The sequence below is a fragment of the Pleurodeles waltl genome, chromosome 5, assembly GCF_031143425.1.
Source record: "Pleurodeles waltl isolate 20211129_DDA chromosome 5, aPleWal1.hap1.20221129, whole genome shotgun sequence".
Classification (NCBI taxonomy): Eukaryota; Metazoa; Chordata; class Amphibia; order Caudata; family Salamandridae; genus Pleurodeles; species Pleurodeles waltl.
In genome coordinates this window covers 286,652,941-286,677,255 of record NC_090444.1, presented here as the reverse complement: position 1 = coordinate 286,677,255, position 24,315 = coordinate 286,652,941, and the positions used below count along the sequence as shown (strand labels likewise).

The 24,315-nt window shown below is 50.0% G+C and overlaps 1 protein-coding gene across 2 annotated transcripts in view; it reads right to left on the bottom strand.

Annotated features, from left to right (window-relative positions):
* TTC7A (tetratricopeptide repeat domain 7A) overlaps positions 1-24,315 on the bottom strand; it is a 1,654,710-nt gene that overhangs the window by 1,357,716 nt on the left and 272,679 nt on the right. The gene's annotated exons all lie outside the window — the stretch shown is intronic.

Below are 24,315 nucleotides of genomic sequence, written 5' to 3'. Positions count from 1 at the left end.
ATCTACTAGTTTACGTAAGAAAAGTACTTAGGGCCAGATGTAGGTGGGTTTCATATTGCGAGTTGCAAATTGCGAGTACTAGCGACTCGCAATTTGCAACTCTCAAAATGAAATGCAGAAAGGTGTCTCAGACACCTACTGTGACTCGCTATGGGGTCACAAAGACCCAGCTCATGAATATTAATGAGGTGGGTCGCAGTTTGCAACCCCATAGCGAGTCTAGGCACTCACATGTCTGTGACTGCTTTTAAATAAAGCAGTTTTTTTTTTCTTTTTGCAGCACGTTTTCCTTAAAGGAAAACGAGATGCAAAAAGAAAAAATACCGAAACCATTTAGTTGCGTTTTTTTCAGAGTAGGCAGTGGTCCACTTTTTTGTGGCATTCACAAAGGGGAAGGGGTCCCGTGGGGACCCCTTCCCTTTTGCGAATGAGTTACCATCCACTTCAAGTGGATGGTAACTGCGAGTTGGTTTGCGACCGCTTTCGCGGTCACAAAGCAACTCAACATCGCGATGCGGTCGCAAATAGGAAAGGAACACCCCTTCCTATTTGCGAGTCGGAATCACATTTTGCGAGTCGGTACCGACTCGCAAAATGTGACTCTGCATCTCGTAAGGCCTTTTGCGCCTCACAAACTGCGTTTTTCGCCGTTTACGAGGCGCAAAAGGCTTTCTACATCTGGCCTTAGTTATTAGGAATGCTTTACAAATGAAAGTGCAAATCACAGTTGAACAGTATTGCAAAGGATTTTTTTCACAATCCATTTGATTTGTGTTTTTCCCTAGTATTTGATGATGAACTAAATATAATGCTAATCTCTACCTTGGTGGGTGGTAAATAATGATATACTACATTAGTAACTTCCCTGTTACTACCATCTGGATAACACTGAAGAAAAGCATTTAGCATTTAGCATTTGTAGGTTCATACACTGAAGGGTAATGCTCTGAGAGGGATGCCTAACCTCAGTAGGAGGCGGCTAGATCTACGTACTGAGCTGGGCCTACCTGTGAATTGCTTAACAGTGAAGGCCCTGCCATTGGAGGGCGAATCAGTGACCGCTGGGGAAGGAGTCTGATTAGGTGCGCCAGTTAGCACCCCCTTTGATGTATGTGTGACTACAAGGGGATACTCTTCCCCTCCCCCAAACTAAGGGCAATTCACCCTCCAATGGTGTGTGAAACCACCTAGTCCGTAAGTAGAATTTCCCTTAGCCCCTTTTTACGGCCCCCCAATCACTACCACTCTCAGCACACAAAAAAGGGCCAGATGTAGGTAGGTAAAATTTTGCGACTTGCAATTTGCGAGTCATACCGACTCGCAAATTGCAACTCGCAAAAGTGCATGCAGAAAGGTGTCTCAGACACCTTCTGCGACTCGCTATGGGGTCGCAAAGACCCACCTCATGAATATTAATGAGGTGGGTCGCATTTTGCGACCCCATAGCGAGTCCATGCACTCACAGGGCTGGTGGCCTGCTGGAGACAGCAGACCTCCATGTCTGTGACTGCTTTTTTAATAAAGCAGTTATTTTTTTCTTTTTGCAGCCCGTTTTCCTTAAAGGAAAACGAGTTGCAAAAAGAAAAACTTCGGAAACCATTTGGTTTCGGTTTTTTCAGAGTAGGCAGTGGTCCATAGGACCATAGGTCCATAGGACCACTGCCTGCTCTGAAAAAACATTTTTTTTTCGGCATTCACAAAGGGGAAGGGGTCCCATGGGGACCCCTTCCCTTTTGCGAATGAGTTACCACCCACTTCAAGTGGGTGGTAACTGCGAGTTGGTTTGCGACTGCATTCGCGGTCACAAAGCAACTCAGCATGGCGATGCAGTCGCAAATAGGAAGGGAACACCCCTTCCTATTTGCGAGTCGCAGCCTCAAATTGCGAGTCGGTACCGACTCGCAATTTGAGGTTGTGCATCGCGTTAGGCCTTCTGCACGTCGCAAACTGCATTTTTCGCAGTTTGCGATGTGCAAAAGGCTTTCTACATCTGGCCCTTAGTCCTGAAGTCTGGGATACAGCGACGGTCTAGGGCAATCTAACAATATTTTGTCCCTATGTGATACCCCATGCTCTTTGTGTATTTTGAAGTGGGCTCAGGGGAGGCAGTATGGGGTCTCAAACCTCTCTCCCTACGGCTCCCATTGTGTTAGGAAAACATATTAAAGTCATAATATAAAAATTATCCATTAACATGAAATATATATATATATGTATATATATATATTTAAAGTTTAAAAAAAAAATCAAATAAGTATTCCATAAATTGCATAATTAAAAATCAATTAAATAATTAACTATTAATAACTGATTGTAAAATAATTATTTCTTAAATATATTCCCATCCTATCCTGCTACAAACCTAATAGCCTGCAAAAATGACATATAACAAAAGTAAATCAGTATTACACAATTTACATAATAAATATCAAGAACATACTCAGATAAAATTGAATAAATAATTCATAATGAATTACCTAGTTAACTCCCTACCTTATCCCATACAAATCCAAAAACCCACTGCAACACCATAAATTACTATTAATAATTAAATAAAAAATTCGAAGTCACTTAAAATTACAAGCTATATTTAAAAAAAATTTTTTATACAAACAGTGGTAGCACCTAAAATTAATATACGAACGAAAACACATTAAAATAAATAAAAAACAATATTTTTAACAACTGCATTACAGAAAACTATAATAAAGATATTAAAAACAGCAATATTCTTGAAAGCGATATTACTTACCTCAAAAAGCAATGTTCTTGTTTTTCTTTTTCTTTTCTTTTGATTTCTTGCAACATAGGTAACAATACAGCACAAATGATCACAAAAATTAAGGAGACTGAAAAACTTCCTTATAGATACACTTCCTGAAGCATATTATCTAAAGTACCAGTTGTGCAATGTTCATAGTGCAAACTGCAAGACAGAAGGTGCAGATATATTTAACAGTAACATTCAAAATAAAAAAAGGAGACCAATAACAATCTTAATACATACAGTTCCTGAAGCATAAAATCTAATGTGCCATCTGTGCAATTTCCAAAGTGCAACGTACAAAGAGAAAAGTGCATGCATATTTCACAATAAAGTTAGATATGTTTACTCAAGCAGCCTGTATATACTACCTACAATCACATTGTTATAAATTGATTCCAGCTTAAATTTTGTATTAGCCACATTCTAAAGTGCCTAGTATGTAAATAATCTTTGCTAAAGTGTGTTGTTTCAATAAAGTGTGACAGAGATCAACTATAGTCAGTCCAATCTCAAACTCCAAAATTTTATTACCCCAATACTTCAGCTCATAATGAATGGAGAAGAGTACTTCCAAACTTTGAAAACGCTACTTCCTTTCTCTACATGGTTTGCATACACCAACTCCTTAGAGTATACATTATTAATTATTCATTTCCTCTAACCACGGTTGCAGCCTAGGTGGTTCATTTGATTTCCAAAGTGTAGTCATTATTGACCTTGCCACTGACATGGCAATGAACCACCAAAACCGTGCAGAGCTGGACTGATACCAAAATGACTTGAGCAGCCAAATAATGCTGCACTCAAATCTACTGAATATATGTTTCCCAAAGAAGCTCACACACACCTCAGAACCCCCTACAAGAAAGTTTTCACCCTGTTAATATGGATCCAGCTACTGGCTCCGAACATCTAAGACATTGCTCAGATATATTTGTGTTCCACTTATGTAACAGTGCAGGGGTGTAGTATACTATTCATTGAGCATACAATTGCATTTTCCAAAGGTTAAGGCCCTGTAGAATTTTAGAACCAAGGGCAGAAGCTTCCAGCCATTGCTGCTAAATTACATTTTATCTTATTTTCTTGTATCCATTTACTTTGTATGGCTCAAAACTGATCCTAAAAAATGTAACCACCCCTGAACTTAACCATTTTACCCATTGTCTCTGTTTTGTATAACCACCCATGGATTGAAACAGAACTTGACTATGTTCTGGGTTATTTCAATTTGCAAAGGTTGATATTTCCTCAGAATGGATGTAATCTGAAGAAATACCAATTTATTTTGCAGCCAGGGATTAGGAGACAGGCCTAACCAACTTCACAGGAAATCAGAGCTCCATTAACTAGCCAATTCTAGGCTTTTCCCAAGTTACACATCTCCAATCCAGTAACAGTTCATCAGTGCACAAACTTTTTAACAGGAGTTCCTGCATGAATGCTGAGGATTAGTACCCATTGAAATAGTTGTTTCTGTTTAGTTTTAAAAACCAGAAGCGAGCAATGTCTTATTGTTTTGGGGTTCCTTTCTTGGAGCAGACTAGGGTCCAAACGAAACTCCTTTGCACATGAACCAAAGAAAATAATTATCAAAAGTCTTGCAATTAATATACCTAGTGCTATTTATTGAACGGGCCACAAAATAATACACTCTCCTATCTGGGAGGGGTAAGACTCGTAGTTGAGAAGGCAGGAACAACTTCTTCATGCTGATTCTTGGCCTGCTCTTTTTTCAAATAAAAACACTAATTACAGCATGCAGCCACTGAAAGAAATTAATATTTAACACACAGGGAGTTGATGTAAAGAAAAAGTTTAGCAGAGGCAAAATATGCATTTTAATTAATACCACTCTACCAGTTACAGAGATCATCACCATCACCAAACAATCCAACATAATCTGAATTTTAGCAGGCAAGACAGGGTAGTTTAAATCATATAAATCTTCAGACCTTTTTGACACTCTTATACCCAAATACCTAGCTGGCTTCTGCTGAGAAATACTCTGCAAATCATGAGGAACTACCAGTGAACTTTGAGAATTTAGAAAAAAATGGGAAACAGTTCTTGCTACACCTCCCTCTCAGATGTGAGATTTAACACGAGGTCATCTGCATATAGTTTGTTTTGATATCCCATGGACTGCTACTTTCACTTCCCCATTCTGGTATAAAAAACCGGCCAGGGGCTCAAAATAAATAGGGCAAAATAATTGGTGATAGAGGGCAGCCCTGCCTACTGCCCTTGGAAATCTGGAAGGAATCCAAAACCTTACTATTACAGCGGATGATCCTTCGTATATTGCCACTATTGCCCTTGTTAACTAAATTGGAAATCAAATTTATTTCATTACCTGAAACAAATAATCCCAACTCACAAGGTCGAAAGCTTTCTCAGCATCAACAAACAAGACTGCTGTAGGTAATTAATTTATGTCCTTAAGAACCTAGGGCCTCATTTTGAGCCTGGTGGTCTTAAGACCACCAGAATCGTGGTGGCGATCGGACAGCCGCACTCCTGGTGGTCAGGCTGCCAGATTATGACCCTGGCGGTAGGACCTACAGGGCACCACTGCCAGAAACATGCTTCCTGATGGAGTGGTGGCGGTCAGAGTTGGTGTCAGCCACAACGGCACTGAGTACAGCGCTGTTGTGCTGATCATGAGTCTTCATTCTGCCAGCATTTTCATGGCGGGTTCCCCGCCATAAATGGTCTGGAGGAAAGCCATTTCTGGGAGCCCCCCCCCAGCACCCTCGAAATGCGCACTGTCTGCACGACAGACAGTGCGCATTCCGAGGATGCTGGTGTGCCACGGCATTAGCCTCGGCTCCTTTAAGGGAGACAAGAAAAATGCCATGGCACTCTTTCCACGAGTCTGACCGGCGGAAACATCATAATACAATATTTTAGCTGGAAAGCCCGGAGGAAACATTGTAATATGACAGGGGGGTGAAGCCACCAGGATGGCGGCAGCCTCCTCCCTGCGGCTTTGGAGGTCGGCTCAGTCCTACTGCCAAAGTAGTAATCAGACCCTTTGTCTTTCTTAAGAAAACAACTAAGAAGGCCTTTGTGAAAAGAAGAGGAAATGGGGTCGTCCGTCAATATATTATTAAATACAGCCATCATGGGACCTTTTACTTCTGAGATAAGGATCTGGTCCCACTCTGATGGGAACCCATTCTCTCTTGCTGCTTTCCCTTTAGGCAAAGCTCTAACCACAGTCTCTATCTCAGGTAGTGTTATTAGATGAACAAGATTTTGTGCTGCTTCACTAGATAACTTCGGAGAGCAAAGACTATCTAGGAAGCCCAAAATATCACTTTTACCTAGGGGTTGGTCAGCTGTGTACACAGTTGCAAAATGTTGGTGAAATACTTCCTCAATAAAAGAGACCTCTCCCAGCAAAGTACCCGTTGATGGATTCCGGATTGTATCCATGACATTTTTTAGCTTGTTGTGCTCTGACCCACCAGGCTGTAAGCCTCCCACTTACTTCTCCTTCCTCATATAATTGTTGCCTAAAAGTTTTGCTACTTATAAGTTGCTTCTCCAACTGCTGTAGCCTATGCTTCACCGTCTTTCTCTCCTTAAAATGTAGAGAGTTAGATCCATGAGAAAGATTCAATTCAGCCAAATGGTGATTCTCAGACAGCTCCCTAAATGTTATTTTTGCCAACCTATTAGAATGAGTTTGAAAAGTGATACACTCCCCTCTTAGTTACCCTAAATGCTTCCCAGATATTTGCTAAAGAAGAAGAGTGTTGATTTTCCTCAAAAAACAGAATAGCCTGTGTCTTCATTTGTTCGATAAAAGATTCATCAGCCAATAATGCTCTATTTAAAGACCAACTTTTGAGCAGGGCAGCATTGTTGGGGAAGCGCACATTTAAACTAAAAGCACTGTGGTCTGATAGAGAATTTGTTATAACTGAGCAGGCAACAATTGGAATCTCCTTTGAAGAGAGAAAGAAGTCCATCCTCGAGGCAGAGGAATAACAAGAGGAAAAGAAGCCATACCGCCTTGCCATCGGGTTAACATCTCACCAAGCATCGAACAAAGAATGCTCGTCCATGCTCCTCTGCATTACCATCTTAGGTTTGGACTGAAGGATAGCTCCTCTCCTTATATCCACATCTGTTTTTTGAGCAAAATTAAAATTGCATCCTATTATTATATTCTTGGAGTGATTGGCCAAAAGAAAAGACAAATCATATAGTGACTGAGGATCATCTCGATTTGATGCATTAAAAGAACCTAAGGAATACCTCTTGCTATTAATATGAATTTCTGCCACTGCCCATCTACCAAATCTTTCTGATGCCACCTGCCCCCACCAACCTTCGAACCTCCTGCTGACAAGAACCTTCACACCTCTAAGACAGGCTCATGCTGATGAATAATGTCCTAATATTTGTCGCCTGAAGTAAGACCACAGATGCCTTCTGCTCAACAAGCCAATAAATAATTGCCAGGTGCTTCCGACGGCTGCTTAAGCGGTTAACATCTACAGAGACTATCCTACAGTTCAAACCTGCAGTCCCACTAGACATTTACGATTTCTAAAATCAAAATCTTCAGCAAGCAACCATCATCCACCTCATCTGTGCTCCCTACTTGATTCATATGGTGTAAACCCATTGCTGCAAGAAACCGTTTCTCCCTAACAATACTTGCCCGGGTCCCTGTTCTGGGCACACAAAGTCCCATACTTCCCCAAGCCCACAAGCCTGTGCAAATCACTCATTGCTGCACCCACATCCTTATCCATCCACTCCCCTATGTCCTGAACCCCTCTGTCGTGACCATGTCGCTCTGGCACCACCTTGCCCCTTCCCTGAAAACGGTGTGCTGTTTGGCCTGGAATTCCCCCTGCCCCCCACCAACCTTTATACTAAGCCAGGCAAATACTATAATTTATTTTTGCTTTAAGAATTATAGTTCCAACAAACCATCATTTTTCTTTGGAGGTATTTTTGTGCAGACTATCCTTAAACGCAATGAATTATCCCTTAAGCAAAATTTGGAGTCTGTACGGTTGTAAAATCCTTGACGGACCACTGGTAGCTTGAAACAATGGTAGCATTTGCCGAAATTCCCTTCCTCGCTTTGAAGTCTTGTATGACATGTCAGGGAAATCTTGTATTTCAAACCAGTCTCCGATTTTAATGCCTTTGGGTTTTAAAGCACTATTCAATAGCTTTTTTCACATCCATTTGTCCCCAAAATTTGCCAACATAGTACATGGGTCTCCGCCATGGAAAGGCTGGCACAAAGCTGAGTTGTAATCAGCACAGTGGTGCTGAGTTCAGCGCCACCGTGGCTAAGTACAACTCAGACCACCGTCAGCCCGTTGGGATCGTTGATCCTGGCTGGGACAGCAGTCCCCTGGTGGGTCTGCCTGCAATGTGGCAGTCGGACCGCCTGGAGTGCAGCTGTCTGACCATCACCACAAGTGTGGTGGTCCTCAGACTGCCACACTCGTAAAGAAACCATAAATCATCGTATCCATTGACCAGTTCTCAATATCTTCTTTAACCAGATGTGTCAGTGAAATTTTTCAAGAGAGCATTACCTTCTACCACTGTTTCTGATTTGAAGCTGATTGCTGTATTTTCCAGATTTAAAGGCATATGAGATTAACCATGATCATTAAACTGACTAATTTGGCGGCCCCAACCACTGAACTGTTGCCTCCTCAGCAAAAGTATTCACTGTAGGATAGCTGCCAGAATTGGTGATTGTGGCAGCTTTACCTGGCTTAATATAGACCAGACAAACCTTTTCCACCCCAGCAGTAATCTGGTTTTGCTGCGGGAGGGAAGGAATTGAAGTTGCTGCCATCAAAAAGCTGTGTTTTTTTCATTACGGGCATGCCCTGTCATCCTCAATACAGCCCTGATGATCTTCTGAAACATGCTGCCACTGACGGTGGCGAGAGGGGTGGCACTGCAAAAAATGGTGGGGTTGCCCCACCTCTTGTATTTCTTTACGAATCGTCCTGTGCACATTCATGGTGTATTTTTTAGTGTGTTTAATAAACAGGTCAGAGAACTCATCTGCAGCAAGTCGAGGTGTAGAGGGCACTGGCAAAGCTCTGCTCGCCCACGGACAAAGAGGGTTTGCCTGCTCTGCATTTTGAGCATTACTGTCTTGTTGTCTAAATTCAATGGATAGCTAAGTGGGTGGCAGAGTTGCATCTATCAGACAAAGCCACATCCTCCCCTAGCTGAAGCCTGCCCGCTATTCTACAACTGTTTCATCCTTGTACACGAGTGTGGGTACCTGACTTACTATTACTGGGGGTTGCATATCGTTGCTTTCGTGGATGCCTGTCCCTCACTAAGCATGTGATCCCCTATGCTCTGGGTTGGCACTCTTGGGCACAACTAGGCCTGGGGGGCCCACAACTACAACTGAACTGACAGCATGGCACGCAGCAGGTTTACACACACACTAGGGAAGCTATATAGATATGGTGCATTTGCAATGCATGAGATGCTAATGGGGGATTACTTACGTTCGGGACAATATTTGTTCATAACGTATTAATTGCTACGCTATGGGGGCCACTGAGGTGACTTGACCATTGAATTGCCCATGCATCTCACAATCCAATATTTGCTCAAGATGGGCAGGAGCAGACACCGATATGCTTGTTCGCACACAACTCTTGTCTTTACGTCACCGCTGGGAAGTGGATTTAACACGCCCTTGCCCTGATGAAGGATAGGCTGCCTTACTGGAAGGCCCAGGCCACGCAATGCCCACTTCAAGCTTAGTCAACTTTATATAGTACAGAGGGCTTATCTCACAGCAGCAAACATAAATAGATTTTACCATAGGGAGGATGTGGCTTACCTGCGTTGTTCTCATGTGGATGCTGACTTTCTTCACATGCTTTGGTCCTGCCCCCGCTTAAATACATTTTGGACCTGCACTAACTTTAGCCTATTTGCCTGCACTGTAGGTCTAGACCAACATAGGTGGGAAATATGTCTCCTGGGATTGTACCGCAGGAGAAAGAAACATAGGGTGATCTCCTGCTTCCTAGATTTGGGTTTCATTTTGGCTAAGCGACTCATTGCCCGCAGATGGAAATCCCCAGAGCCTCCACCGGTCACAGCTTGGGAGCGCTTGATGTTAAAGTGGGTGCAAGCAGAAAGTGTAGCCCTACATAGAGAAGACGCACTTGGACTGAGAAAATACCCCGTAGTTACTTACTGGGACACTATTTTTTCTGATATGCAGCCTAATCATTCGCCCGCAATGGGCAGAAGCCCTGACATGGTAGTGGAGGCAACAAAGTGGGTTGTGGGCTGATGTTGCTTATCTTGTCCATTACGGCGCCCCTCACACACTCTTTTTGATTTCGCTACGGTAAATACTTCACACAGCATTCAATAGAATGGTGACGGGTAGTTAAACTGTGGGGTCTGTTAAGATGTTTTGTTTGGGTTTTATTGCTAATTGTTTATTAAACTATATGAATCTGATCTCAACGTCAGTTATGTTCCCAAAGATCATTCCGTCCTTCCTACTCTTTAATGCACAGGTTACCATACGGACATCCCATTTCTTGTGACAGTATACCAATGTGTTCATATGTCCTGTTCTCGGAGCTAAGCTTTAGTGTTTCTTATAATATATGGACTTTCTGGTATGCACTTACCATTGTGATTCACCTTTATTGTTGGCAATGCATGACTGTTGCACTATATTGTTAAGGTCATATGTCATCACGATTTCCATTGCCTATTGTATTAACAGTCACTTGCTATGCCATTCTATGGTATAACTGGGAAAACTTTAATAAACAGATTCAAACAAAAAAACACCATTTTGACCTGGCAAAATAAACCCTTTACCAGACCGAATCCTTCCTTTTTAATACATAATTTGCCACTAGGGTAGGGCTTAAATAGCACATAGGGCTGGGTGTTTTATATTTAAAAAGTTGGACATATACTTTTTAGCTTTATATATCCTGAAAGTGAAAACCACCTACATCTATTTTTAACTAAAGCAAGGCCTACCTCTCCCATAGCCTAACATTGGGTTACGTTATTACATTTAATAAGTGATACTTTTTGTGTGGGTGCAGATAGGAATGTCATGTTTGGTGCCTGGGGAATTTTAATTTAAAACCCTCTTTAATCGCCAAGTCAGATTTTAACCAACAGTTCTGAAAATGCCACTATTAGAAAGTTGGCATTTTCTTATCCCAACCATTTGGTACCTGGAGCCTGTTCCTGGGTCACATTACTAGGTGTACATGGCAGTTGGCCTTTGTGTATCTCTCCGAGGTAGAATTACAAAAGAGTGTCTGGGTGATGGCAGGATGGGCCATCGTGGCTCAAGGGGTGGGGGAGGGGGCAGAGCTGTTACCTACCACACTTGTACTTCAAAGGCACTGGCCAAGCTTATACACAAAACACTTCACACTATCTTATTGTGCCCCCAGACAGGGACCTGGTCTGGGAGGCTACAAATTCCAGACCTCTCTGTAGGAGGCAAACTCCAGAAGCTTCTCTCAATTCTGAGTTCACCAGGTATAAAAAGATGACTCTCAGACTCACTCTTCGGTACACTCCTTGACCTGTGGATACTGCAGAAGAAGGATGCTCTGTGGCTTCAGGCCTGCCCTCTTTGCTGAGAAGGAAGACTGAACCTGCACCCTTCATCCCAAGCTAAAGTGATTCTAAGGTTCAGCTAACTGACCTCCTGATCTGAGCTACAGGCACATAACAAATTCCATAGGGCTCTCTGCAACTGCTCAGCTGACCTGCACCAACTGGACCTGCATAGACATGCAACTGGACCTGTCTGAGCCCTTCTGGTCTCTGCTGGATTGAGCTCCTGATCTCCAAGAGGTGCCTTCTATTTCCTAGACACTTAGGGGGTCATTCTGACCCTGGCGGCCGGACCGACCACGGGAGCACCGCCAACAGGCTGGCGGTGCTCCCGAGGGCATTCTGACCGCGGCGGTTCAGCCGCGGCCAGAAAGGGTAAACCGGCGGTCTCCCGCCGGTTTACCACTGCCCTTGTGAATCCTCCATGGCTGCGGAGCGCGCTCCGCAGCCATGGGGATTCTGACACCCCCTACCGCCATCCTGTTCCTGGCGGGTCGCCCGCCAGGAACAGGATGGCGGTAGGGGGTGCCGCGGGGCCCCTGGGGGCCCCTGCAGTGCCCATGCCCATGGCATGGGCACTGCAGGGGCCCCCGTAAGATGGCCCCGCAAAGTATTTCAGTGTCTGCTAAGCAGACACTGAAATACGCGACGGGTGCAACTGCACCCGTCGCACCCCTGCAACTACGCTGGCTCAATTCTGAGCCGGCGTCCTCGTTGCAGGGGCATTTCCTCTGGCCCGGCGGGCGCTCTTTTGGAGAGCGCCCGCCGGCCCAGAGGAAATGTCTGAATGGCCGCCGCGGTCTTTTGACCGCGGTGCGGTCATTCAGCGGCGGTACCTTGGCGGACGGCCTCCGCCGTCCGCCAAGGTCAAAATGACCCCCTTAGTGTGGCATCAGTTGAGCTCCTCGTTGGAGAAAAGGAGAACTGCTGCAGATTTGGGCTCTTTGCGACCGTGAACAAGTCTGTTTGCGCCACGATCTTGCCGTCAGCACAAGTGCCAACACAAAGCTTTGGTGCACCTGACTCTTCCCACTACAGAGACAAACGACGACCATCAAAGTAAAATCTACAATTCGTGCTACAGCATTGTCAGCTCAAGGTAAGCACCAATGTGAATCTTCAGTAACCACCATCTGCGATTCCCAACAGCATCTTCACACTACAGTCACAACCGTCTGCGGTGCTCATCCTGCTCTTCGAGCTACAATGACTATCCGTGACGCTTTGCCTGTCGACCTGAACTCATGACTTTCATCCATTGGCAGTGGCACTTTGTCCTTTTACAGCATCTACAGCCCACAGTGACTGCCAGCACAAATCTCCAGCAATGACTGTCAGTTATGCCTTTCGCACTACACCCATGGCCATCCAGGACACCCAGCCTGCTCTCTGAGCTACAGCGACAACCATCCGCAACATTCTTCCTGCTTCTAGTGGCCTCCTCCACCACAAACTGAACTCTTCTCGTGGACATTAGCAGGTAACTTTTACAGAGGGACTAAAGTGGTCCCTGGATCTGGCCTACGCTTCATCGTATTTAACCTGAGCTTCTCACTTTCAACCGGTCTTGCGTGATGAGAAAGCCGTAAGTGGTGCTTTGTGCTTTTAGGCACTATACTTACCTGAAAACATTCAAACTGCAATGGATTTTTCTTGCTTTTGTGTCAAATAAACATACATTTCACTCTATTTTTCTAAATTGTTGTGGGATTTTTCTTGTGTTCTGTTTTCAACTTATTACTGTGTGTGTGCTTCATAAATACTTTATACATTGACCCTAAGTTAAGCATGACTGCTTTTGTGCCAAGCTAACACAGAATTAGGCACAGGTTAATTTAGTGACTTTTGTGGTTCACCCTGATGAAGATTGTGACTATTTCTTGAGAAGGGCTGACATTCCCCCTCAACCAACAACTCAGTTTCTCATACTGGTGTTCAGTGGTGCAATTCATTACTAGAATTTGTGCAGTACCTTGCAATAAGTTGTATAACACAAAATTCCCATTATAAATAATTTGATACCAATCTGATTTAATTCCTGTCTCACATTTTGCCTGCAAAATGTAGTTGAATCTTGACAACCTTGAAAGCTGCAATATGACTGAGCTGAAAAAATGTGTGCAGGCAGGAAAAGGGACTGAAACCAGCCAAGATCTCTCCAAAGTTGGAATATGAGAAATGCCTTCGAGCACTGGAGGAGGTTTGTAGAATGCAAACTGCAGCACAGGAGCAGGAGGAGGATGTTGAGGAGGGTGAAATGGATGAGGTGGAGGATAAAGTACTCTCTGAGGATTATAACTTTGTAATAGCTCCAGAACTGGATAGAGAGGATAATTTTCCACCCTGAACCCAGGACCAGAGAAGGGTGGGAGGCAGATGGGATTAAGGTCCCCTGCTAGGTCACCCAAAGGAAAGCGTTTGCCCTACTAACCCCTGTCCCCTGAGGAACTAGAGGTCTGGAAAGCTGAAAGGAAGCTCAAGCTGCAGTTGGCCCAGCTGGAACTGGCTACAAAAGTGAAAAAGGGCTGAGGCAGACAGAGACCAGGAAAGGGCCCTACAGGAGAAAAGGCTAGCTCTGGAGGAAAATAAATTGCTGTGGGTTCATGAAGTGAGGCTCAAGGAGCTGGATCTAAATCTCAAATAAGCCTCAGAGTCCAACAGAAACAGTGGCAGCAATACAACAGTGTCCAGTGGTGTCAGAGGGGTCCACATACCCAAACAGCTGGTTCCAAGCTCTGAGGTGGGGAATCATATTGATAGGTGGTTCACAGCCTATAAGGTAGCCTTAAGAATGTATAAGACCCCAGATGAGTTTTGGGGGGCTAGTATGTGGATGTACATGCCATCTGTTGGGAGAGATACTCTGTTGGCTTTAGAGTTGGCTGTCCAGATGTCATACACCCCTATGAGGGCAACACTTATCCCGCAATTTGGTCCCACCACAGAGGATACAGCTTAAGGTTTAGGGAAAGTCATAAACTGTCTGTCTTGTCTTAGGCACATTTTATGGACTTCTCTAGTAAGGCACTGAAGGTATGGGGGTGACCCCAAGCATGATGGTTCAGGCTCCCTCCCTTCTGGGAGCAGTTTGTGTAACTTTGGGCTCCCCTTAAGGGGAGTAAGGGGAGCCCAAAGTTACACAAACTGCTCCCAGAATAATGTGGGAGAAAGGGTTCCCATGCCCCTACTGAAAAACAGAGGGGTAGGTTCTGGTGGTCAGCGGCCCACGGCACCCCCATTTCCAACCCAAGTCAATAACCAATCAGGACTTGTAAAGCACAGTTAAATATCCAACAGGGTATCCAGGCACTTGCAGGTCCCCGAGAAAGTAGTGAAAACTAGGAAAAAAGCAAGAAGGCACACAAAAAAACAGGGGAAAAAGCAAGAAGACAGGGTCAAGAGCGATGCAGCAGCACGGGGAGAGCTGGGACCAACCCAAGTACTTTGATTGCCCCCAGTCGAGGCGCAAGCGAGGGGACCTGGTCTGTACCAAGAGAACATCCACTGGTAGGAGCTCCATAGAGGTGGCTAGTGTGGCCTTAGGAGGAGGTATTCCCAGGGGCAGAGAGTAGAACATGCCCTGGTGTCCCTTAGCTGGAGGTGGACTAAAAGGGTGAACCTGTTATCCTAAGAGTGGGAATCATTCCTTTCATCAGATCATAGTAAAATAATACCTATCACTGCCCTAAAGGATACCTGTGCTAATAAGACCATGGTGGTGGAAAGACTGGTTTCACCAGAGCAGTACACAGGACAGGTGTGTAAGGTAACTCAGGCCCATGGGCTGGAATTCTTCCTCCCTATGGCTGTAGTGGCCTTGGAATGGGGTGGTGTAGTGACCCAGAGGACGATCACAGTTAGCCCACAGATGTCCATTGACTGTATTCTGTGAAGTGAGGTAGCACCAGTGTTAGAAGAGCTGGGGGGACAGAGGGTGCACTAAAAGCTCAGGTTTCTGGGGGCACTACTTCTAGATACAGAGTAAGGAGCAACAGATAACGGGACAGGAGGTGGAGACAGTCTACATCTGAAGGACCCGTGAATCAAGGGTTGCCAGCTCTGACAGAAAAGCACCCCAAGACGTACCCTGGGGATGCCACTTCTGACCAGGAGGTGCTACTGTACTTTCGCAGGGAAGCAGGAAAGGAGACCTGCACCAGCCAGACCATTGCATGACACAAAGGCCCTCATTCTGACCCTGGCGGTCGGTGCTAAAGCGGCGGCCAAGCCGCCAACAGGCCGGCGGTCTAAAATATGCAATTCTGACCCTGGCGGGAACCGCCAACACAGCCCGCCAACTTAACACTCCGACCGCCACAGCGGTACAAACAAACAGCGCGGCGGTTCCCGCCAACAGCCCGGCGGCAGACAAAGTACCGCCCACCCTATTACGACCCACCAATCTGCCACCTTTTCCGGGGCGGGAGCACCGCCGATAAGAACACGGTGGAAACAGACTACGAACGGGAAAACGCTCACCTCTACGCACTCCACGCGAGATTCCGGCAGTATGGAGCCAGAGTTACAGGTCATCCCCGCACTCCTATTCCTCCTCATATACCAGGAGCACGCCCGGCGGCGCGGAAGACATCAGTGAGTACTGCACCTACGACACAGGGGAGGGAAAAGATTACCGGCACACACCCACCCACCCACACCCACTACAACACACACATCAATGCATTCCCACAGATCACTGTCACAACCCACAAACCACCCCCCTCCGAAATAATGCAAAGACCAAAAGAAGAGATCATAAACGGGCAGATATATTGAAATATGTACGCCATTAATCCCAATAAATAAATAAACTATGTACAAAATATATACAGCTACTAAATGTAGTCCAACCACTGTCCGTGGATCACAGGGGTCCTGTGCAAAGGGGCAAGGCCCAGTCCCACGACAAGAACTCCACGGAGAGAACACTGCAGGGGCATCAGAAAGAAAATAGGACAGGCACCTCAGGGGGAAGGGAAGGGGGGGCACCTCAGCCACTTGAGTACACGACGCCAGATCCACGAGGGGACTCCATGACCACTGGGCCATCCTGGGGAGAGCAAAGCCACAGTCCATACAGTCCATACAGTGGGTGGCCTGCCCACTGGGCCATCCTGGGGAGAGCAAAGCCACAGTCCAAACAGTCCATACAGTGGGTGGCCTGCCCACTGGGCCATCCTGGGGAGAGCAAAGCCACAGTCCATACAGTCCATACAGTGGGTGGCCTGCCCACTGGGCCATCCTGGGGAGAGCAAAGCCACAGTCCAAACAGTCCATACAGTGGGTGGCCTGCCCACTGGGCCATCCTGGGGAGAGCAAAGCCACAGTCCATACAGTCCATACAGTGGGTGGCCTGCCCACTGGGCCATCCTGGGGAGAGCAAAGCCACAGTCCATACAGTCCATACAGTGGGTGGCCTGCCCACTGGGCCATCCTGGGGAGAGCAAAGCCACAGTCCAAACAGTCCATACAGTGGGTGGCCTGCCCACTGGCCCATCCTGGGGAGAGCAAAGCCACAGTCCATACAGTCCATACAGTGGGTGGCCTGCCCACTGGGCCATCCTGGGGAGAGCAAAGCCACAGTCCAAACAGTCCATACAGTGGGTGGCCTGCCCACTGGGCCATCCTGGGGAGAGCAAAGCCACAGTCCATACAGTCCATAACAGACCCCACTGCCACTGGAGGAGGCAAGTTGGCCAGAGGACATCCTGCAGCCCTGCCCGAGATAGATCCTGCCCTGCCACGTCTGCCAAAGGGCCAGCGGTTCTTGCCCTGAAGGGCCCAGTTCAGCGGTTCTTGAGACGGCGGGGCCCAGTTCAGCGGTTCTTGCCTTGAAGGGCCCAGTTCAGCGGTTCTTGAGACGGCGGGGCCCAGTTCAGCGGTTCTTGCCTTGAAGGGCCCAGTTCAGCGGTTCTTGCCTTGAAGGGCCCAGTTCAGCGGTTCTTGCCTTGAAGGGCCCAGTTCAGCGGTTCTTGAGACGGCGGGGCCCAGTTCAGCGGTTCTTGAGACGGCGGGCCCAGTTCAGCGGTTCTTGAGACGGCGGGGCCCAGTTCAGCGGTTCTTGAGACGGCGGGGCCCAGTTCAGCGGTTCTTGCCTTGAAGGGCCCAGTTCAGCGGTTCTTGCCTTGAAGGGCCCAGTTCAGCGGTTCTTGAGACGGCGGGCCCAGTTCAGCGGTTCTTGCCTTGAAGGGCCCAGTTCAGCGGTTCTTGCCTTGAAGGGCCCAGTTCAGCGGTTCTTGAGACGGCGGGGCCCAGTTCAGCGGTTCTTGCCTTGAAGGGCCCAGTTCAGCGGTTCTTGCCTTGAAGGGCCCAATTCAGCGGTTCTTGAGACGGCGGGGCCCAGTTCAGCGGTTCTTGCCTTGAAGGGCCCAGTTCAGCGGTTCTTGCCTTGAAGGGCCCAGTTCAGCGGTTCTTGAGACGGCGGGGCCCAGTTCAGCGGTTCTTGCCTTGAAGGGCCCAGTTCAGCGGTTCTTGAGACGGCAGGGCCCAGTTCAGCGGTTCTTGCCTTGAAGGGCCCAGTTCAGCGGTTCTTGCCTTGAAGGGCCCAGTTCAGCGGTTCTTGAGACGGCGGACGGTCTATGGCCAACTGCTAAATGCCTGGTGGTGCCCTCCTGGGCAGCGGGGATGGTGCTCCTTCACTGCCCACCTGGGCTGTGGGTGGTGGGGCCCTCCTGGCCAGCTGGGCTGGGTCCTCCCTGGGCAGCGGCTATGGGGCTGGTGGGCTCTCCCGGGGCAGCTGTGCCGGTTCCTCCCGGGGCAGCGGCTATGGGGGTTGTGGGCTCCTCCTGGGCAGCAGGCCTGCTGCCTGACCTCTCCAACTTGCTGCCCTTGCCCTCCTTAGTCGTCGGCCTGTGGCCCTTTCCTCCCTTTGGAGCTGTGGCTGGTGACTGTCTCTGGGTGGTGTCCGGGGGGGATGTAGAAGGTGGGCTCCTGCGGCGCCCCTTCCGCCTTCTGCTCCTCTTCCCAGGGGGTGGGCTGGCTGTCCCCTTGCTGCTGGGCGAAGATCCAGACATGCGGGCTGGCGGGCTCCAATACCCCTGCACCCTTGTCAAGGGGGCTGCAGGGCTGGTGGTGGCTGAGGTGCTCTTCTTACCCCGACGAGAAGGAGGGGGGGGCTCAGGGTCAGGAAAGAAGTTAGTAGTGGCGAGGAAGAGCTTCTTGGGACAATGGAGAGTGGTAGGTACAGTGGGAATGGGAGTGGAGGGAGAGGATGTGGTTGTAGGTGAGTCACGTTTGCTGTCTTTGGGTGCAGGTGCAGGAGGGATAGGCTGTCGTGAGGTGGATGGCTGTTGGGTGGGTGGGTGGCTGCGTTTGTGTGGAAGAGGGGGTGACAGACACAGTGGGAGAGGACACAGGGGACGTGTAAATGGCAGTGGGGGTGGTGACTGCACGTGTGCGGACTGGAGTGGAGGGTGTGCTGGTGATGGAAACACTGGCTGATGGTGAGGTGAATGGAGGTGTGAGTGTAGACGTCACAGGGAGGGAGGAGGGAGACGAGGAGGTGGGGGTCACAGAGGTGGTAGTGACTGTTGGCATGTCTGCATCGGAATGTTGCGTGTGTGAATGTCTGCGTGATCTGTGGTGCTTATGTTTGGATGAGCTTCTCTTGGGTGTTGAGGTGTGTGCAGGCTGGTCTGATGGTGTGGGTGGGACAGGCAGAGGAACAGGAGACTGGGAGGAGGGAGTTAGTAGAGGCAGGCAGGAGACAGGGACAATGGCTGCCGTCAGTGCTGAGGCCAGAGCCTGGAACGATCGCTGATGGGCAGCCTGACCCGAATGAATGCCCTCCAGGTACGCATTGCTGCGATGAACCTCCCTCTCCACCCCCTGGATGGCATTCAAAAGGGTAGTCTGCCCAACAATGAGCGTTCGGAGGAGGTCAATGACCTCCTCACTGAGGGCAGCGGGGGTAACAGGGGCAGGGCCTGAGGTGCCTGGGGCGAAGGAGATGCCTGGCTTCCTGGCAGAGCGGGCACGGGGCGAACGCGGAGGGGCTGCTGGGAGGGCGGAGATGGTGCGCTGGGTGGCGGCTGTACCTGTAATGGCGGGGGGCACGGATGGTGCCACCCCCGCAAGGGAGCCCCCTTCCGAGGACGTGTCTGTGTCGCTGCAGGCTCCAGTCGTCCCCGTCGTGGAGCTCCCCTCGCCCTCCGTCTCACTGGTCCAGTCTGACTCTGTGGCATGGCCCTCCTGGGCCATGTGAGATGCAGCTCCCTCCTGCCCCGATGCCACTTCTCCTCCGCCTGATGATGCTGATGCACACAAGCACAGAAAGACAAACAAAAAGGGGGGGGGGAGAGAGAAATAAAGGGATATTGAGTACATGGATCTCCGGTACAGTTAGCGGACATGACAGACACAGATGCCCCCTGCACTAAGTTGCGCACTTGGGGTACGCTACGCATTCCGTGGAACATGCCCTACACGCCTAGAGTTGACAACTGCACCCATGGATGACACGGCCCAGGGATGGCTGTACTGACAAACTACTGAGGGTGGTGGCTGGGGACACAGGGGCTTACGGGGGTGCCCAGCCTACAGATATCGCCCTGGCCTAGGGGGACCCCCAGCCCTCCTCCCCCACCCAGACACCTCCACTGCGCGACAACAGAGTAGATAATGCTTGTACTCACCCCCTTGTGTCTGCTGTGCTGCCCTCACGCGCCCATCCAAATCAGGGTAGGCCACCGCCAGGATCCGGAACATCAGGGGGCTCAGTTGACGGCAGGCACCCCGCCTACGTTGGGAGGCCATCCCCAGCAGAGACTCGGCGGTCTTCTTGGTCCCGCGGCGGATGTCCTCCCACCTCTTGCGGCAGTGGGTGCCCCGTCGATGGTGGACCCCCAGGGCCCGGACTTCCTTGGCGATGGCACGCCAAATCCCGATCTTCTCATGGGCGCGGACCTATGTGACACGTACAGGGAGGGAGAAATACCACGTTCAAGTTACTCAGCATTTTCCTTTCCAGTGGCCCAACGCCCCCCATCCCCGCCAGGCCCCCCGCCAGGCCCCCCGCCATGCCCAACATGCCCCCCATCCCCGCCAGGCCCCCCGCCATGCCCCCCGCCATGCCCAACATGCCCCCCATCCCCGCCAGGCCCCCCGCCATGCCCCCCGCCATGCCCAACATGCCCCCCATCCCCGCCAGGCCCCCCGCCAGGCCCAACATGCCCCCCATCCCCGCCAGGCCCCCCGCCATGCCCCCCGCCATGCCCAACATGCCCCCCATCCCCGCCAGGCCCCCCGCCATGCCCAACATGCCCCCCATCCCCGCCAGGCCCCCCGCCAGGCCCAACATGCCCCCCATCCCCGCCATGCCCCCCGCCATGCCCAACATGCCCCCCATCCCCGCCAGGCCCCCCGCCAGGCCCCCCGCCAGCCCCAACATGCCCCCCATCCCCGCCAGGCCCCCAAGCCAGCCAGTGGCCCCAAATCCATATTGAATTAAACTCACTTGTTGGTCTGGAGGACCGTAGAGTAGCGCATACTGGGGGAGGACCCCATCCACAAGTTTCTCCAACTCCTCTCCAGTGAAGGCAGGGGCCCTTTCCCCAGTCGCAGCAGCCATTGTCCCTTCCAGACCGAGGTCACAGCAACACTTGCAGTATAGGTCCTCTCCTGTGAAAGTTCAAGTCGCAAGTGGATAAGTAGATAGAAAATGGCGGTCACGTCCGCGGCGGTGCGTACCGCGGCGGTGCGTCCCGCCACCGCCGGCGCCCTTCGCCATTGGCTCCTGAAACCCATAGGCTTCAATGTTAACCAATGCGGCTTCGCGCCGCGGTCTTGGCCCGCCGCCCGCCGCGGTGTGCCACGCCAGCGCATTGACCTCACATCCCATTGTCACACTTCACAGGTCAGGCAGCCGCCATTTCCAGGGCCCACATGGCTCAATTTCAACTGCGTCACACAGGACTAGGCCTTGCATAGCCACTCAGACACGCCATTCACTGCATAGAGAATCGTATACTGTGCTAGCTGTGAGTACGTACCTGTGGGTTGCTTGACTGTGTGCTCCATGTTGTCCTTCCTAGGCACCGTCCGCTGGGTTGGGCGAGGAGACGGATGAATCCTCCCGTGTACCGACCGCTGGTGGACCTGTCGACAATGGAAGAACGCCACATTATCCTGACCTACCGTCTTAACCGTGCCACTATCCATGAACTGTGTGCCCGGCTGGAGCCCGACCTGATGTCCCCCATCCGCCAACCCACAGGGATTCCCCCTCTGGTGCAGGTCATGTCAGTACTACATTTCTTGGCAAGTGGGTCATTTCAGACAACCGTGGGAATTGCTTCTGGGATGTCTCAGCCCATGTTTTCGAAGGTGTTATGCAGAGTGTTGTCTGCCCTGATGAAATCCGTGAGGAACTACATCATTTTCCCTGAGGTGGGCGAATTGGCTACAGTGAAGGGTGATTTCTACGCCCTTGGACATATTCCCAACGTAATTGGTGCCATTGATGGGACCCATGTGGCTTTGGTTCCCCCAAGAGACAGGGAGCAGGTGTACAGGAACAGAAAAAATTACCATTCAATGAACATCCGGGTGGTGTGTTTGGCTGACCAGTACATCTCGCATGTAAATGCCAAATTCCCAGGGTCAGTGCATGACGCCTACATCCTCAGGAATAGCAGCATCCCTTACGTGATGGAACAGCTACAGAGACACCGTGTCTGGCTAGTGGGGGACTCTGGGTACCCCAACCTGTCGTGGCTACTGACCCCAGTAAGGAATCCCCGGACCAGGGCAGAGGAACGGTACAATGAGGCCCATGGGCGTACTAGGAGGGTGATCGAACGCACCTTTGGCCTCCTGAAGGCCAGGTTTAGGTGCCTGCATATGACAGGTGGATCCCTAATGTACTCACCTAAGAAGGTGTGTCACATCATCGTGGCCTGCTGCATGCTTCACAACCTGGCTTTGCGCCGCCAGGTGCCTTTCCTGCAGGAGGATGGTCGAGACGGTGGTGTTGTGGCAGCGGTGGAACCTGAGGAGAGTGACGAGGAGGAAGACGACGGGGCTGAAACAGACAACAGGGACAGAATCATTGAACAGTACTTCCAATAGGACACAGGTAACATTTCAAAGATAATTTAGTAAATGTTAACTACTCTGCTGCATCTCTGCTGCCTGTCTATTTGCCACAGTGTATGATGACTGAGTTTTGGCTTTTCCCTCCCTATTTCAGATCTGGGGTCCCCACTACGAGTCCTGTGCTTCGTTTCCCCATGGACTACAGCTTTGTGGCAGCTGTTTGTTGACTTCACCATGTACAAGGACATATTTGCACTGTCATGTCAATTACAATCTATTGAAATCACAGCCAGACTCCTGATATTTTGGTGCAAAATAGGTGTTTATTGAAGTGCTCAAAATGGGATGGGTGGTTTCAAGTGGGTGGGGGCTATGGTGAAGGAATGTCCATGGCAGAGTCCAGAGTAACAGTCACACAGGTGCATTGTCCAGAGGCCTGTGGAGAGATGGAGCATGGGCAGTTCAAGGATGGACAGGGTGACAATGTGGGACAGTGGGATGACATCAGGTGGTATCCATTGCTGGCGGGGGTCTTGACATCCTACTCTGTCTTCTTGCGAGATCTCAGGGCCCTCTTGCGGGGTGGTTCTTCTCCTGCAGGAGGTGGGGGTCTGGTGGGCTGCTGCTGTGCGGGGGCCTCCTGTCCACTAGCGCCGGCGGAGGTGGATGGCTGTTCTTGGTCCAGGCTAGTGGCAGGGGCCCTTGGGTGTTGTTCAGTGTCCGCCCTGCTGTTTACGAGGTCCTGCAGCAGCCCTACCATGGTAACCAGGGTGGTGTTGATGGCTCTGATGTCCTCCCTGTACCCCCGATAGTGTTCCTCCTGCAGCACCTGGATCTCCTGGAACCGGGCCAGTACCGTCGCCATCGTCTCCTGGGAGCGGTTGTATGCTCCCATGATGGTGGTGAGGACCTCGTGGAGAGTGGGTTCCCTGGGCCTCTCCTCCCCCCCCTGTCGCACAGCTGCCCGCCGAGTTGCCCTGTTTCCCTGGGCCTCTGCCCCCTGGCCGGTGTGCCCACTACCACTGCCCCCAGGTCCCTGTTGTTGTTGGGGTGGTGGGTTATCCTGGGTGCCCTGTAGTGGTAGACACACCGCAGATTGACGCGCCCTGGAGACAGAGGCATGGGCCCGCTGGGTGGGAGCTGTGCTGGTGTTCCCAGAGGGGTTAGGGTCTGTAGTGGCCTGGGCCTGTGTGAGGGGAACCGACTGTCCAGAGGTCCCCGATGGTCCGGGCTGGTCATCGGTGTCCAGGTCGACAGAGCTGCTGTCATCGCTGACGGCCTCTTGGGTGGGGGGTGTGGAGAATTCTGGCCCCTCCGCCGCGGTGTGTTGACGGTCGGGTCCTGCAGGGGTATAGAGGTATGGTTATAGTTTCAATGTGTGGCATATGGGTGTATCTGTGGGTTCTCGTGTCCCCAAGTGCTGGCATTCGTGTGTGGGGGCTTTGGTGAGGGTGGCTTGTGAGGGGGATGTGTATATGCATTGGGCATGCTTTGGTGATGGGTGTCCATGCTTAGTGGACGCATGCAGGCCTAGGTTTTGGGATGTGTGGGTTGTGATGGTGAGACATTGGCGGGGAATAGGTGTGCTGGGGGTGGGGGTGAGGATGGTGGTGGGGGTGAGGATGGTGGTGGGGGTGAGGATGGTGGTGGGGGTGAGGGTGGGGGTGAGGATGGGGGTGGGGGTGAGGGTGGGGTTCGAGGATGGGGGTGAGGGTTGGGGTCTGATTTGGCATGCAGGTGGGGGGGAAGCAGTATTGAAGCTTCAACTTACCAGTATCCATTCCTCCGCCGACTCCTGCGAGGCCGTCAGGATGCAGGATGTTCAAGACTTCCTCCTCCCATGATGTGAATTGTGGGGGTTGAGGTGGGGGTCCTCCGCC